Raw genomic sequence first — 14,696 nt, 5'->3', positions numbered from 1 at the left:
GGGAGAGAGCATCCTACGGGACGGGTGTAATGGTGGAGACACAGCATCCTACGGGAGGGGTGTAATGGTGAGGACACAGCGTCCTACGGGAGGGGTGTAATGGTGGGGACACAGCATCCTACGGGAGGGGTGTAATGGTGGGGAGAGAGCATCCTACGGGAGGGGTGTAATGGTGGGGAGAGAGCATCCTACGGGAGGGGTGTAATGGTGGGGAGAGAGCATCCTACGGGAGGGGTGTAATGGTGGGGAGAGAGCATCCTACGGGAGGGGTGTAGGGGTGTAATGGTGGGGAGAGAGCATCCTACGGGAGGGGTGTAATGGTGGGGAGAGAGCATCCTACGGGAGGGGTGTAATGGTGGGGAGAGAGCATCCTACGGGAGGGGTGTAATGGTGGGGAGAGAGCATCCTACGGGAGGGGTGTAATGGTGGGGAGAGAGCATCCTACGGGAGGGGTGTAATGGTGGGGAGAGAGCATCCTACGGGAGGGGTGTAATGGTGGGGAGAGAGCATCCTACGGGAGGGGTGTAATGGTGGGGAGAGAGCATCCTACGGGAGGGGTGTAATGGTGGGGAGAGAGCATCCTACGGGAGGGGTGTAATGGTGGGGAGAGAGCATCCTACGGGAGGGGTGTAATGGTGGGGACACAGCATCCTACGGGAGGGGTGTAATGGTGGGAAGAGAGCATCCTACGGGAGGGGTGTAATGGTGGGGAAAGCGTCCTACGGGACAGGTGTAATGGTGGGGACACAGCGTCCTATGGGACAGGTGTAATGGTGGGGACACAGCGTCCTACGGGACAGGTGTAATGGTGGGGACACAGCGTCCTATGGGACAGGTGTAATGGTGGGGACACAGCGTCCTACGGGACAGGTGTAATGGTGGGGACACAGCATCCTACGTGGTGGGTGTAATGGTGGGGACACATGGTCCTACGGGAGGGGTGTAATGGTGGGGACACAGCATCCTACGGGAGGGGTGTAATGGTGGGGACACAGCATCCTACGGGAGGGGTGTAATGGTGGGGAGAGAGCATCCTACGGGAGGGGTGTAATGGTGGGGACACAGCATCCTACGGGAGGGGTGTAATGGTGGGGAGAGAGCATCCTACGGGAGGGGTGTAATGATGGGGAGAGAGCATCCTACGGGAGGGGTGTAATGGTGGGGAGAGAGCATCCTACGGGAGGGGTGTAATGATGGGGAGAGAGCATCCTACGGGAGGGGTGTAATGGTGGGGAGAGAGCATCCTACAGGAGGGGTGTAATGATGGGGAGAGAGCATCCTACGGGAGGGGTGTAATGGTGGGGAGAGAGCATCCTACGGGAGGGGTGTAATGATGGGGAGAGAGCATCCTACGGGAGGGGTGTAATGGTGGGGAGAGAGCATCCTACGGGAGGGGTGTAATGGTGGGGAGAGAGCATCCTACGGGAGGGGTGTAATGATGGGGAGAGAGCATCCTACGGGAGGGGTGTAATGGTGGGGAGAGAGCATCCTACGGGAGGGGTGTAATGGTGGGGAGAGAGCATCCTACGGGAGGGGTGTAATGGTGGGGAGAGAGCATCCTACGGGAGGGGTGTAATGGTGGGGAGAGAGCATCCTACGGGAGGGGTGTAATGGTGGGGAGAGAGCATCCTACGGGAGGGGTGTAATGGTGGGGACACAGCATCCTACGGGAGGGGTGTAATGGTGGGGACACAGCATCCTACGGGAGGGGTGTAATGGTGGGGACACAGCATCCTACGGGAGGGGTGTAATGGTGGGGACACAGCATCCTACGGGAGGGGTGTAATGGTGGGGAGAGAGCATCCTACGGGAGGGGTGTAATGGTGGGGACACAGCATCCTACGGGACGGGTGTAATGGTGGGGAGAGAGCATCCTACGGGAGGGGTGTAATGGTGGGGACACAGCATCCTACGGGAGGGGTGTAATGGTGGGGACACAGCATCCTACGGGAGGGGTGTAATGGTGGGGACACAGCATCCTTCGGGACAGGTGTAATGGTGGGGACACAGCATCCTACGGGAGGGGTGTAATGGTGGGGAGAGAGCATCCTACGGGACAGGTGTAATGGTGGGGACACAGCATCCTACGGGACGGGTGTAATGGTGGGGACACAGCGTCCTACGGGAGGGGTGTAATGGTGGGGAGAGAGCATCCTACGGGAGGGGTGTAATGGTGGGGAGAGAGCATCCTACGGGAGGGGTGTAATGGTGGGGACACAGCATCCTTCGGGACAGGTGTAATGGTGGGGACACAGCGTCCTACGGGAGGGGTGTAATGGTGGGGACACATGGTCCTACGGGAGGGGTGTAATGGTGGGGACACAGCATCCTACGGGAGGGGTGTAATGGTGGGGACACATGGTCCTACGGGAGGGGTGTAATGGTGGGGACACAGCATCCTACGGGAGGGGTGTAATGGTGGGGACACAGCATCCTACGGGAGGGGTGTAATGGTGGGGAGAGAGCATCCTACGTGGCGGGTGTAATGGTGGGGACACATGGTCCTACGGGAGGGGTGTAATGGTGGGGACACAGCATCCTACGGGAGGGGTGTAATGGTGGGGACACAGCATCCTACGGGAGGGGTGTAATGGTGGGGACACAGCATCCTACGGGAGGGGTGTAATGGTGGGGACACATGGTCCTACGGGACAGGTGTAATGGTGGGGACACATGGTCCTACGGGACGGGTGTAATGGTGGGGACACAGCGTCCTACGGGACAGGTGTAATGGTGGGGACACAGCATCCTACGTGGTGGGTGTAATGGTGGGGACACATGGTCCTACGGGAGGGGTGTAATGGTGGGGACACAGCATCCTACAGGACAGGTGTAATGGTGGGGACACAGCATCCTACAGGACAGGTGTAATGGTGGGGACACATGGTCCTACGGGACAGGTGTAATGGTGGGGACACAGCGTCCTATGGGACAGGTGTAATGGTGGGGACACAGCGTCCTATGGGACAGGTGTAATGGTGGGGACACAGCATCCTACGGGACAGGTGTAATGGTGGGGACACAGCGTCCTATGGGACAGGTGTAATGGTGGGGACACAGCGTCCTATGGGACAGGTGTAATGGTGGGGACAATGCAATGGCGTCTCCCCTGAGGGGTTAATGCGCCTGTATTATAGAGACTTTAACTCATTGTATCCTGTAAAGTTCAGTTGAAGGGACACGAAGCAAGCACTGCCTAGGTCTACATTCTCTATATGTGATGCGCTGGAGCCTGCAATCTAGTTCCCTCTGTTATCAGCCATTTCTGCCTGGGCAAAGTGTGACTGGTTCCACAATGACCCTATAATCACAATTTACTATTATACTGCAGGAGAAATAAGTATTGAACACTTGGAGGTGGATTTTGGCCCATTCCTCCGCACACACTCCTCACATCCTGTATGGAGACACTAGTCGCCTGCATTGCTCAGGTGGATTTTGGCCCATTCTTCCGCACACACTCCTCACATCCTGTATGGAGACACTAGTCGCCTGCATTGCTCAGGTGGATTTGGCCCATTCTTCCGCACACACTCCTCACATCCTGTATGGAGACACTAGTCGCCTGCATTGCTCAGGTGGATTTGGCCCATTCTTCCGCACACACTCCTCACATCCTGTATGGAGACACTAGTCACCTGCATTGCTCAGGTGGATTTTGGTCCATTCCTCCGCACACACTCCTCACATCCTGTATGGAGACACTAGTCGCCTGCATTGCTCAGGTGGATTTGGCCCATTCTTCCGCACACACTCCTCACATCCTGTATGGAGACACTAGTCGCCTGCATTGCTCAGGTGGATTTTGGTCCATTCCTCCGCACACACTCCTCACATCCTGTATGGAGACACTAGTCGCCTGCATTGCTCAGGTGGATTTGGCCCATTCTTCCGCACACACTCCTCACATCCTGTATGGAGACACTAGTCGCCTGCATTGCTCAGGTGGATTTTGGTCCATTCCTCCGCACACACTCCTCACATCCTGTATGGAGACACTAGTCGCCTGCATTGCTCAGGTGGATTTGGCCCATTCTTCCGCACACACTCCTCCCATCCTGTATGGAGACACTAGTCGCCTGCATTGCTCAGGTGGATTTTGGTCCATTCTTCCACACACACTCCTCACATCCTGTATGGAGACACTAGTCACCTGCATTGCTCAGGTGGATTTGGCCCATTCTTCCGCACACACTCCTCACATCCTGTATGGAGACACTAGTCACCTGCATTGCTCAGGTGGATTTTGGCCCATTCTTCCGCACACACTCCTCACATCCTGTATGGAGACACTAGTCGCCTGCATTGCTCAGGTGGATTTTGGTCCATTCCTCCGCACACACTCCTCACATCCTGTATGGAGACACTAGTCGCCTGCATTGCTCAGGTGGATTTGGCCCATTCTTCCGCACACACTCCTCACATCCTGTATGGAGACACTAGTCGCCTGCATTGCTCAGGTGGATTTTGGTCCATTCCTCCGCACACACTCCTCACATCCTGTATGGAGACACTAGTCGCCTGCATTGCTCAGGTGGATTTTGGTCCATTCCTCCGCACACACTCCTCACATCCTGTATGGAGACACTAGTCACCTGCATTGCTCAGGTGGATTTTGGCCCATTCTTCCGCACACAATCCTCACATCCTGTATGGAGACACTAGTCGCCTGCATTGCTCAGGTGGATTTTGGCCCATTCTTCCACACACACTCCTCACATCCTGTATGGAGACACTAGTCACCTGCATTGCTCAGGTGGATTTTGGCCCATTCTTCCGCACACACTCCTCACATCCTGTATGGAGACACTAGTCACCTGCATTGCTCAGGTGGATTTTGTCCCATTCCTCCGCACACACTCCTCACATCCTGTATGGAGACACTAATCACCTGCATTGCTCAGGTGGATTTTGGCCCATTCTTCCGCACACACTCCTCACATCCTGTATGGAGACACTAGTCACCTGCATTGCTCAGGTGGATTTTGTTCCATTCTTCCACACACACTCCTCACATCCTGTATGGAGACACTGGTCGCCTGCATTGCTCAGGTAGATTTTGTTCCATTCTTCCACACACACTCCTCACATCCTGTATGGAGACACTAGTCACCTGCATTGCTCAGGTGGATTTTGGCCCATTCTTCCGCACACACTCCTCACATCCTGTATGGAGACACAAGTCGCCTGCATTGCTCAGGTGGATTTTGGCCCATTCTTCCACACACACTCCTCACATCTTGTATGGAGACACTAGTCGCCTGCATTGCTCAGGTGGATTTTGGCCCATTCTTCCGCACACACTCCTCACATCCTGTATGGAGACACTAGTCGCCTGCATTGCTCAGGTGGATTTTGGCCCATTCTTCCGCACACACTCCTCACATCCTGTATGGAGACACTAGTCGCCTGCATTGCTCAGGTGGATTTTGGCCCATTCTTCCGCACACAATCCTCACATCCTGTATGGAGACACTAGTCACCTGCATTGCTCAGGTGGATTTTGGCCCATTCTTCCGCACACACACTCCTCACATCCTGTATGGAGACACTAGTCACCTGCATTGCTCAGGTGGATTTTGTCCCATTCCTCCGCACACACTCCTCACATCCTGTATGGAGACACTAATCACCTGCATTGCTCAGGTTGTTTTTGGCCCATTCTTCCGCACACACTCCTCACATCCTGTATGGAGACACTAGTCACCTGCATTGCTCAGGTGGATTTGGCCCATTCTTCCGCACACACTCCTCACATCCTGTATGGAGACACTAATCACCTGCATTGCTCAGGTGGATTTTGGCCCATTCTTCCGCACACACTCCTCACCTCCTGTATGGAGACACTAGTCACCTGCATTGCTCAGGTGGATTTGGCCCATTCTTCCGCACACACTCCTCACATCCTGTATGGAGACACTAGTCACCTGCATTGCTCAGGTGGATTTTGGTCCATTCTTCCTCACACACTCCTCACATCCTGTATGGAGACACTGGTCGCCTGCATTGCTCAGGTGGATTTTGGCCCATTCTTCCGCACACACACTCCTCACATCCTGTATGGAGACACTAATCACCTGCATTGCTCAGGTGGATTTTGGCCCATTCTTCCGCACACACTCCTCACATCCTGTATGGAGACACTAGTCACCTGCATTGCTCAGGTGGATTTTGGTCCATTCTTCCGCACACACTCCTCACATCCTGTATGGAGACACTGGTCGCCTGCATTGCTCAGGTGGATTTTGTTCCATTCTTCCACACACACTCCTCACATCCTGTATGGAGACACTAGTCACCTGCATTGCTCAGGTGGATTTTGGCCCATTCTTCCGCACACACTCCTCACATCTTGTATGGAGACACAAGTCGCCTGCATTGCTCAGGTGGATTTTGGCCCATTCTTCCGCACACACTCCTCACATCTTGTATGGAGACACTGGTCGCCTGCATTGCTCAGGTGGATTTTGGCCCATTCTTCCACACACACTCCTCACATCCTGTATGGAGACACTGGTCGCCTGCATTGCTCAGGTGGATTTTGGCCCATTCTTCCACACACACTCCTCACATCCTGTATGGAGACACTGGTCGCCTGCATTGCTCAGGTGGATTTTGTTCCATTCTTCCACACACACTCCTCACATCCTGTATGGAGACACTAGTCGCCTGCATTGCTCAGGTGGATTTTGGCCCATTCTTCCGCACACACTCCTCACATCCTGTATGGAGACACTAGTCACCTGCATTGCTCAGGTGGATTTTGGCCCATTCCTCCGCACACACTCCTCACATCCTGTATGGAGACACTAGTCGCCTTCATTGCTCAGGTGGATTTTGGCCCATTCTTCCGCACACACTCCTCACATCCTGTATGGAGACACTGGTCACCTGCATTGCTCAGGTGGATTTTGGCCCATTCTTCCACACACACTCCTCACACCCTGTATGGAGACACTAGTCACCTGCATTGCTCAGGTGGATTTTGGCCCATTCCTCCGCACACACTCCTCACATCCTGTATGGAAACACTAGTCGCCTTCATTGCTCAGGTGGATTTTGGCCCATTCTTCCGCACACACTCCTCACATCCTGTATGGAGACACTGGTCACCTGCATTGCTCAGGTGGATTTTGGCCCATTCTTCCACACACACTCCTCACATCCTGTATGGAGACACTAGTCACCTGCATTGCTCAGGTGGATTTTGGCCCATTCTTCCGCACACACTCCTCACACCCTGTATGGAGACACTAGTTGCCTGCATTGCTCAGGTGGATTCTGGTCCATTCTTCCGCACACACTCCTCACATCCTGTATGGAGACACTAGTCACCTGCATTGCTCAGGTAGATTCTGGTCCATTCTTCCGCACACACTCCTCACATCCTGTATGGAGACACTAGTCTCCTGCATTGCTCAGGTGGATTTTGGCCCATTCTTCCGCACACACTCCTCACATCCTGTATGGAGACACTAGTCACCTGCATTGCTCAGGTGGATTTTGGCCCATTCTTCCCCACACACTCCTCACATCCTGTATGGAGACACTAGTCACCTGCATTGCTCAGGTGGATTTTGGCCCATTCTTCCGCACACACTCCTCACATCCTGTATGGAGACACTAGTCGCCTGCATTGCTAAGGTGGATTTTGGCCCATTCTTCTGCACACACTCCTCACATCCTGTATGGAGACACTAGTCACCTGCATTGCTCATGTGGATTTTGGTCCATTCTTCTGCACACAGTCCTCACATCCTGTATGGAGACACTAGTCACCTGCATTGCTCAGGTGGATTTTGGCCCATTCTTCCGCACACACTCCTCACATCCTGTATGGAGACACTAGTCGCCTTCATTGCTCAGGTGGATTTTGGCCCATTCTTCCGCACACACTCCTCACATCCTGTATGGAGACACTGGTCACCTGCATTGCTCAGGTGGATTTTGGCCCATTCTTCCACACACTCCTCACATCCTGTATGGAGACACTAGTCACCTGCATTGATCAGGTGGATTTTGGCCCATTCTTCTGCACACACTCCTCACATCCTGTATGGAGACACTAGTCACCTGCATTGCTCAGGTGGATTTTGGCCCATTTTTCCGCACACACTCCTCACATCCTGTATGGAGATACTAGTCCCTGCATTGCTCAGGTGGATTTTGGCCCATTCTTCCGCACACACTCCTCACATCCTGTATGGAGACACTAGTCGCCTGCATTGCTCAGGTGGATTTTGGCCCATTCTTCCGCACACACTCCTCACATCCTGTATGGAGACACTGGTCACCTGCATTGCTCAGGTGGATTTTGGCCCATTCTTCCGCACACACTCCTCACATCCTGTATGGAGACACTAGTCGCCTGCATTGCTCAGGTGGATTTTGGCCCATTCCTCCGCACACACTCCTCACATCCTGTATGGAGACACTAGTCACCTGCATTGCTCAGGTGGATTTTGGCCCATTCTTCCGCACACACTCACATCCTGTATGGAGACACTAGTCGCCTGCATTGCTCAGGTGGATTTTGGCCCCTTCTTCCGCACACACTCCTCACATCCTGTATGGAGACACTAGTCACCTGCATTGCTCAGGTGGATTTTGGTCCATTCTTCCGCACACACTCCTCACATCCTGTATGGAGACACTAGTCACCTACATTGCTCAGGTGGATTTTGGCCCATTCTTCCGCACACACTCCTCACATCCTGTATGGAGACACTAGTCACCTGCATTGCTCAGGTGGATTTTGGCCCATTCTTCCGCATACACTCCTCACATCCTGTATGGAGACACTAGTCACCTGCATTGCTCAGGTGGATTTTGGCCCATTCTTCCGCACACACTCACATCCTGTATGGAGACACTAGTCACCTGCATTGCTCAGGTGGATTTTGGCCCCTTCTTCCGCACACACTCCTCACATCCTGTATGGAGACACTAGTCACCTGCATTGCTCAGGTGGATTTTGGTCCATTCTTCCGCACACACTCCTCACATCCTGTATGGAGACACTAGTCACCTGCATTGCTCAGGTGGATTTTGGCCCATTCCTCCGCACACACTCCTCACATCCTGTATGGAGACACTAGTCGCCTTCATTGCTCAGGTGGATTTTGGCCCATTCTTCCGCACACACTCCTCACATCCTGTATGGAGACACTGGTCACCTGCATTGCTCAGGTGGATTTTGGCCCATTCTTCCGCACACACTCCTCACATCCTGTATGGAGACACTAGTCACCTGCATTGCTCAGGTGGATTTTGGCCCATTCCTCCGCACACACTCCTCACATCCTGTATGGAGACACTAGTCGCCTTCATTGCTCAGGTGGATTTTGGCCCCTTCTTCCGCACACACTCCTCACATCCTGTATGGAGACACTAGTCACCTGCATTGCTCAGGTGGATTTTGGTCCATTCTTCCGCACACACTCCTCACATCCTGTATGGAGACACTAGTCACCTACATTGCTCAGGTGGATTTTGGCCCATTCTTCCGCACACACTCCTCACATCCTGTATGGAGACACTGGTCACCTGCATTGCTCAGGTGGATTTTGGCCCATTCTTCCGCACACACTCCTCACATCCTGTATGGAGACACTAGTCACCTGCATTGCTCAGGTGGATTTTGGCCCATTCTTCCGCATACACTCCTCACATCCTGTATGGAGACACTAGTCACCTGCATTGCTCAGGTGGATTTTGGCCCATTCTTCCGCACACACTCACATCCTGTATGGAGACACTAGTCACCTGCATTGCTCAGGTGGATTTTGGCCCCTTCTTCCGCACACACTCCTCACATCCTGTATGGAGACACTAGTCACCTGCATTGCTCAGGTGGATTTTGGTCCATTCTTCCGCACACACTCCTCACATCCTGTATGGAGACACTAGTCACCTGCATTGCTCAGGTGGATTTTGGCCCATTCCTCCGCACACACTCCTCACATCCTGTATGGAGACACTAGTCGCCTTCATTGCTCAGGTGGATTTTGGCCCATTCTTCCGCACACACTCCTCACATCCTGTATGGAGACACTGGTCACCTGCATTGCTCAGGTGGATTTTGGCCCATTCTTCCACACACACTCCTCACACCCTGTATGGAGACACTAGTCACCTGCATTGCTCAGGTGGATTTTGGCCCATTCCTCCGCACACACTCACATCCTGTATGGAGACACTAGTCACCTGCATTGCTCAGGTGGATTTTGGCCCCTTCTTCCGCACACACTCCTCACATCCTGTATGGAGACACTAGTCACCTGCATTGCTCAGGTGGATTTTGGTCCATTCTTCCGCACACACTCCTCACATCCTGTATGGAGACACTAGTCACCTGCATTGCTCAGGTGGATTTTGGCCCATTCCTCCGCACACACTCCTCACATCCTGTATGGAGACACTAGTCGCCTTCATTGCTCAGGTGGATTTTGGCCCATTCTTCCGCACACACTCCTCACATCCTGTATGGAGACACTGGTCACCTGCATTGCTCAGGTGGATTTTGGCCCATTCTTCCACACACACTCCTCACACCCTGTATGGAGACACTAGTCACCTGCATTGCTCAGGTGGATTTTGGCCCATTCCTCCGCACACACTCCTCACATCCTGTATGGAGACACTAGTCGCCTTCATTGCTCAGGTGGATTTTGGCCCATTCTTCCGCACACACTCCTCACATCCTGTATGGAGACACTGGTCACCTGCATTGCTCAGGTGGATTTTGGCCCATTCTTCCACACACACTCCTCACATCCTGTATGGAGACACTAGTCACCTGCATTGCTCAGGTGGATTTTGGCCCATTCTTCCGCACACACTCCTCACACCCTGTATGGAGACACTAGTTGCCTGCATTGCTCAGGTGGATTCTGGTCCATTCTTCCGCACACACTCCTCACATCCTGTATGGAGACACTAGTCACCTGCATTGCTCAGGTAGATTCTGGTCCATTCTTCCGCACACACTCCTCACATCCTGTATGGAGACACTAGTCTCCTGCATTGCTCAGGTGGATTTTGGCCCATTCTTCCGCACACACTCCTCACATCCTGTATGGAGACACTAGTCACCTGCATTGCTCAGGTGGATTTTGGCCCATTCTTCCGCACACACTCCTCACATCCTGTATGGAGACACTAGTCACCTGCATTGCTCAGGTGGATTTTGGCCCATTCTTCCGCACACACTCCTCACATCCTGTATGGAGACACTAGTCGCCTGCATTGCTAAGGTGGATTTTGGCCCATTCTTCTGCACACACTCCTCACATCCTGTATGGAGACACTAGTCACCTGCATTGCTCATGTGGATTTTGGTCCATTCTTCTGCACACAGTCCTCACATCCTGTATGGAGACACTAGTCACCTGCATTGCTCAGGTGGATTTTGGCCCATTCTTCTGCACACACTCCTCACATCCTGTATGGAGACACTGGTCGCCTGCATTGCTCAGGTGGATTTTGGCCCATTCTTCCGCACACACTCCTCACATCCTGTATGGAGACACTGGTCGCCTGCATTGCTCAGGTGGATTTTGGTCCATTCTTCCGCACACACTCCTCACATCCTGTATGGAGACACTGGTCGCCTGCATTGCTCAGGTGGATTTTGGTCCATTATTCCGCACACACTCCTCACATCCTGTATGGAGACACTGGTCGCCTGCATTGCTCAGGTGGATTTTGGTCCATTCTTCCGCACACACTCCTCACATCCTGTATGGAGACACTAGTCGCCTGCATTGCTCAGGTGGATTTTGGTCCATTCTTCCGCACACACTCCTCACATCCTGTATGGAGACACTAGTCGCCTGCATTGCTCAGGTGGATTTTGGTCCATTCTTCCGCACACACTCCTCCCATCCTGTATGGAGACACTAGTCACTTGCATTGCTCAGGTGGATTTTGGCCCATTCTTCCGCACACACTCCTCACATCCTGTATGGAGACACTAGTCGCCTTCATTGCTCAGGTGGATTTTGGCCCATTCTTCCGCACACACTCCTCACATCCTGTATGGAGACACTGGTCACCTGCATTGCTCAGGTGGATTTTGGCCCATTCTTCCGCACACACTCCTCACATCCTGTATGGAGACACTAGTCGCCTGCATTGCTCAGGTGGATTTTGGCCCATTCCTCCGCACACACTCCTCACATCCTGTATGGAGACACTAGTCACCTGCATTGCTCAGGTGGATTTTGGCCCATTCTTCCGCACACACTCACATCCTGTATGGAGACACTAGTCGCCTGCATTGCTCAGGTGGATTTTGGCCCCTTCTTCCGCACACACTCCTCACATCCTGTATGGAGACACTAGTCACCTGCATTGCTCAGGTGGATTTTGGTCCATTCTTCCGCACACACTCCTCACATCCTGTATGGAGACACTAGTCACCTACATTGCTCAGGTGGATTTTGGCCCATTCTTCCGCACACACTCCTCACATCCTGTATGGAGACACTAGTCACCTGCATTGCTCAGGTGGATTTTGGCCCATTCTTCCGCATACACTCCTCACATCCTGTATGGAGACACTAGTCACCTGCATTGCTCAGGTGGATTTTGGTCCATTCTTCCGCACACACTCACATCCTGTATGGAGACACTAGTCACCTGCATTGCTCAGGTGGATTTTGGCCCCTTCTTCCGCACACACTCCTCACATCCTGTATGGAGACACTAGTCACCTGCATTGCTCAGGTGGATTTTGGCCCATTCCTCCGCACACACTCCTCACATCCTGTATGGAGACACTAGTCGCCTTCATTGCTCAGGTGGATTTTGGCCCATTCTTCCGCACACACTCCTCACATCCTGTATGGAGACACTGGTCACCTGCATTGCTCAGGTGGATTTTGGCCCATTCTTCCGCACACACTCCTCACATCCTGTATGGAGACACTAGTCACCTGCATTGCTCAGGTGGATTTTGGCCCATTCCTCCGCACACACTCCTCACATCCTGTATGGAGACACTAGTCGCCTTCATTGCTCAGGTGGATTTTGGCCCCTTCTTCCGCACACACTCCTCACATCCTGTATGGAGACACTAGTCACCTGCATTGCTCAGGTGGATTTTGGTCCATTCTTCCGCACACACTCCTCACATCCTGTATGGAGACACTAGTCACCTACATTGCTCAGGTGGATTTTGGCCCATTCTTCCGCACACACTCCTCACATCCTGTATGGAGACACTAGTCACCTGCATTGCTCAGGTGGATTTTGGCCCATTCTTCCGCACACACTCACATCCTGTATGGAGACACTAGTCACCTGCATTGCTCAGGTGGATTTTGGCCCCTTCTTCCGCACACACTCCTCACATCCTGTATGGAGACACTAGTCACCTGCATTGCTCAGGTGGATTTTGGTCCATTCTTCCGCACACACTCCTCACATCCTGTATGGAGACACTAGTCACCTGCATTGCTCAGGTGGATTTTGGCCCATTCCTCCGCACACACTCCTCACATCCTGTATGGAGACACTAGTCGCCTTCATTGCTCAGGTGGATTTTGGCCCATTCTTCCGCACACACTCCTCACATCCTGTATGGAGACACTGGTCACCTGCATTGCTCAGGTGGATTTTGGCCCATTCTTCCACACACACTCCTCACACCCTGTATGTAGACACTAGTCACCTGCATTGCTCAGGTGGATTTTGGCCGATTCCTCCGCACACACTCCTCACATCCTGTATGGAGACACTAGTCGCCTTCATTGCTCAGGTGGATTTTGGCCCATTCTTCCGCACACACTCCTCACATCCTGTATGGAGACACTGGTCACCTGCATTGCTCAGGTGGATTTTGGCCCATTCTTCCACACACACTCCTCACATCCTGTATGGAGACACTAGTCACCTGCATTGCTCAGGTAGATTCTGGTCCATTCTTCCGCACACACTCCTCACATCCTGTATGGAGACACTAGTCACCTGCATTGCTCAGGTGGATTTTGGTCCATTCCTCCGCACACACTCCTCACATCCTGTATGGAGACACTAGTCGCCTGCATTGCTCAGGTGGATTCTGGTCCATTCTTCCGCACACACTCCTCACATCCTGTATGGAGACACTAGTCACCTGCATTGCTCAGGTAGATTCTGGTCCATTCTTCCGCACACACTCCTCACATCCTGTATGGAGACACTAGTCACCTGCATTGCTCAGGTGGATTTTGGCCCATTCTTCCGCACACACTCCTCACATCCTGTATGGAGACACTAGTCACCTGCATTGCTCAGGTGGATTTTGGCCCATTCTTCCGCACACACTCCTCACATCCTGTATGGAGACACTAGTCACCTGCATTGCTCAGGTGGATTTTGGCCCATTCTTCCGCACACACTCCTCACATCCTGTATGGAGACACTAGTCGCCTGCATTGCTAAGGTGGATTTTGGCCCATTCTTCTGCACACACTCCTCACATCCTGTATGGAGACACTAGTCACCTGCATTGCTCATGTGGATTTTGGTCCATTCTTCTGCACACAGTCCTCACATCCTGTATGGAGACACTAGTCGCCTTCATTGCTCATGTGGATTTTGGTCCATTCTTCTGCACACACTCCTCACATCCTGTATGGAGACACTAGTCGCCTGCATTGCTCAGGTGGATTTTGGCCCATTCCTCCGCACACACTCCTCACATCCTGTAT

General features: G+C 52.9%; 1 protein-coding gene across 1 annotated transcript in view; it reads left to right on the top strand.

Moving 5' to 3' along the window:
• JPH3 (junctophilin 3) overlaps positions 1-14,696 on the top strand; it is a 154,600-nt gene that overhangs the window by 54,351 nt on the left and 85,553 nt on the right. The gene's annotated exons all lie outside the window — the stretch shown is intronic.

This window comes from Anomaloglossus baeobatrachus, chromosome 10 (assembly GCF_048569485.1).
Source record: "Anomaloglossus baeobatrachus isolate aAnoBae1 chromosome 10, aAnoBae1.hap1, whole genome shotgun sequence".
Classification (NCBI taxonomy): Eukaryota; Metazoa; Chordata; class Amphibia; order Anura; family Aromobatidae; genus Anomaloglossus; species Anomaloglossus baeobatrachus.
Note: the sequence above shows the minus strand (reverse complement) of the source record. Positions and strands in the feature narration are given on the sequence as shown.